Raw genomic sequence first — 3,664 nt, forward strand, 5'->3', positions numbered from 1 at the left:
ACCTTGGAACCCCCCGGGTGGCACAGGGCTGGATGGGGCTTTCGTATAGCAGGGACGGTGCTGCCTCACGCTTCGCTCGCTGTTCGCCGCTCGCCGCTCGCTCGCGCAACCTAAAATGGCCAGTTTTGGCCCGTTTTTGGGCTGTTTTGGCCTGTTTTTGGTCCGTTCTTGCGTGGCACGGCGACCGTCGTGAGCGGAGCAAAACGTCAGCCATCTCAGCACCCTGGAACCCCCCGGGTGGCACAGGGCTGGATGGGGCTTTCGTATAGCAGGGACGGTGCTGCCTCTCGCTTCGCTCGCTGTTCGCCGCTCACCGCTCGCTCGCTCAGCCAAAAATGGCCAGTTTTGGCCCGTTTTTGGGCTGTTTTGGCCTGTTTTTGGTCCGTTCTTGCATGGCGCGGTGACCGTCGTGAGCGGAGCAAAACGTCAGCCATCTCAGCACCCTGGAACCCCCCGGGTGGCACAGGGCTGGATGGGGCTTTCGTATAGCAGGGACGGTGCTGCCTCACGCTTCGCTCGCTGTTCGCCGCTCGCCGCTCGCTCGCGCAGCCAAAAATGACCAGTTTTGGCCCGTTTTTGGGCTGTTTTGGCCTGTTTATGGTCCGTTCTTGCGTGGTGCGGTGACCGTCGTGAGCGGAGCAAAACGTCAGCCATCTCAGCACCCTGGAACCCCCCGGGTGGCACAGGGCTGGATGGGGCTTTCGTATATAGCAGGGACGGTGCTGCCTCTCGCTTCGCTCGCTGTCCGCCGCTCGCCGCTCGCTCGCGCAGCCAAAAATGGCCAGTTTTGGCCCGTTTTTGGGCCGTTTTGGCCAGTTTTTGGCCTGTTCTTGCATTGCGCGGTGACCGTCGAGAGCGGAGCAAAACGTCAGCCATCTCAGCACCCTGGAACCCCCCGGGTGGCACAGGGCTGGATGGGGCTTTCGTATAGCAGGGACGGTGCTGCCTCTCGCTTCGCTCGCTGTCCGCCGCTCGCCGCTCGCTCGTGCAGCCAAAAATGGCCAGTTTTGGCCCGTTTTTGGGCCGTTTTGGCCAGTTTTTGGCCTGTTCTTGCATTGCGCGGTGACCGTCGAGAGCGGAGCAAAACGTCAGCCATCTCAGCACCCTGGAACCCCCCGGGTGGCACAGGGCTGGATGGGGCTTTCGTATAGCAGGGACGGTGCTGCCTCTCGCTTCGCTCGCTGTCCGCCGCTCGCCGCTCGCTCGTGCAGCCAAAAATGGCCAGTTTTGGCCCGTTTTTGGGCCGTTTTGGCCAGTTTTTGGCCTGTTCTTGCATTGCGCGGTGACCGTCGAGAGCGGAGCAAAACGTCAGCCATCTCAGCACCCTGGAACCCCCCGGGTGGCACAGGGCTGGATGGGGCTTTCGTATAGCAGGGACGGTGCTGCCTCTCGCTTCGCTCGCTGTCCGCCGCTCGCCGCTCGCTCGTGCAGCCAAAAATGGCCAGTTTTGGCCCGTTTTTGGGCCGTTTTGGCCAGTTTTTGGCCTGTTCTTGCATTGCGCGGTGACCGTCGAGAGCGGAGCAAAACGTCAGCCATCTCAGCACCCTGGAACCCCCCGGGTGGCACAGGGCTGGATGGGGCTTTCGTATAGCAGGGACGGTGCTGCCTCTCGCTTCGCTCGCTGTCCGCCGCTCGCCGCTCGCTCGTGCAGCCAAAAATGGCCAGTTTTGGCCCGTTTTTGGGCCGTTTTGGCCAGTTTTTGGCCTGTTCTTGCATTGCGCGGTGACCGTCGAGAGCGGAGCAAAACGTCAGCCATCTCAGCACCCTGGAACCCCCCGGGTGGCACAGGGCTGGATGGGGCTTTCGTATAGCAGGGACGGTGCTGCCTCTCGCTTCGCTCGCTGTCCGCCGCTCGCCGCTCGCTCGCGCAGCCAAAAATGGCCAGTTTTGGCCCGTTTTTGGGCCGTTTTGGCCAGTTTTTGGCCTGTTCTTGCATTGCGCGGTGACCGTCGAGAGCGGAGCAAAACGTCAGCCATCTCAGCACCCTGGAACCCCCCGGGTGGCACAGGGCTGGATGGGGCTTTCGTATAGCAGGGACGGTGCTGCCTCTCGCTTCGCTCGCTGTCCGCCGCTCGCCGCTCGCGCAGCCAAAAATGGCCAGTTTTGGCCCGTTTTTGGGCCGTTTTGGCCAGTTTTTGGCCTGTTCTTGCATTGCGCGGTGACCGTCGAGAGCGGAGCAAAACGTCAGCCATCTCAGCACCCTGGAACCCCCCGGGTGGCACAGGGCTGGATGGGGCTTTCGTATAGCAGGGACGGTGCTGCCTCTCGCTTCGCTCGCTGTTCGCCGCTCGCCGCTCGCTCGCGCAGCCAAAAATGGCCAGTTTTGGCCCGTTTTTGGGCTGTTTTGGCCAGTTTTTGGCCTGTTCTTGCGTGGTGCGGTGACCGTCGTGAGCGGAGCAAAACGTCAGCCATCTCAGCACCCTGGAACCCCCCGGGTGGCACAGGGCTGGATGGGGCTTTCGTATAGCAGGGACGGTGCTGCCTCTCGCTTCGCTCGCTGTTCGCCGCTCGCCGCTCGCTCGCGCAGCCAAAAATGGCCAGTTTTGGCCCGTTTTTGGGCTGTTTTGGCCTGTTTTTGGGCTGTTCTTGTGTGGCGCGGTGACCGTCGTGAGCGGAGCAAAATGTCAGCCATCTCAGCACCCTGGAACCCCCCGGGTGGCACAGGGCTGGATGGGGCTTTCGTATAGCAGGGACGGTGCTGCCTCGCGCTTCGCTCGCTGTTCGCCGCTCTCCGCTCGCTCGCGCAGCAAAAAATGGCCAGTTTTGGCCCGTTTTTGGGCTGTTTTGGCCAGTTTTTGGCCTGTTCTTGCGTGCCGCGGCGACCGTCGTGAGCGGAGCAAAACGTCAGCCATCTCAGCACCCTGGAACCCCCCGGGTGGCACAGGGCTGGATGGGGCTTTCGTATAGCAGGGACGGTGCTGCCTCTCGCTTCGCTCGCTGTCCGCCGCTCGCTGCTCGCTCGCGCAGCCAAAAATGGCCAGTTTTGGCCCGTTTTTGGGCTGTTTTGGCCTGTTTTTGGGCTGTTCTTGTGTGCCGCGGCGACCGTCGTGAGCGGAGCAAAATGTCAGCCATCTCAGCACCCTGGAACCCCCCGGGTGGCACAGGGCTGGATGGGGCTTTCGTATAGCAGGGACGGTGCTGCCTCTCGCTTCGCTCGCTGTCCGCCGCTCGCCGCTCGCTCGCGCAGCCAAAAATGGCCAGTTTTGGCCCGTTTTTGGGCCGTTTTGGCCAGTTTTTGGCCTGTTCTTGCGTTGCGCGGTGACCGTCGAGAGCGGAGCAAAACGTCAGCCATCTCAGCACCCTGGAACCCCCCGGGTGGCACAGGGCTGGATGGGGCTTTCGTATAGCAGGGACGGTGCTGCCTCTCGCTTCGCTCGCTGTCCGCCGCTCGCCGCTCGCTCGCGCAGCCAAAAATGGCCAGTTTTGGCCCGTTTTTGGGCCGTTTTGGCCAGTTTTTGGCCTGTTCTTGCGTTGCGCGGTGACCGTCGAGAGCGGAGCAAAACGTCAGCCATCTCAGCACCCTGGAACCCCCCGGGTGGCACAGGGCTGGATGGGGCTTTCGTATAGCAGGGACGGTGCTGCCTCTCGCTTCGCTCGCTGTCCGCCGCTCGCCGCTCGCTCGCGCAGCCAAAAATGGCCAGTTTTGGCCCGTTTTTGGGCCGTT

This window comes from Musa acuminata, unplaced genomic scaffold (genome assembly GCF_036884655.1).
Source record: "Musa acuminata AAA Group cultivar baxijiao unplaced genomic scaffold, Cavendish_Baxijiao_AAA HiC_scaffold_587, whole genome shotgun sequence".
In the NCBI taxonomy this organism is placed as follows: Eukaryota; Viridiplantae; Streptophyta; class Magnoliopsida; order Zingiberales; family Musaceae; genus Musa; species Musa acuminata.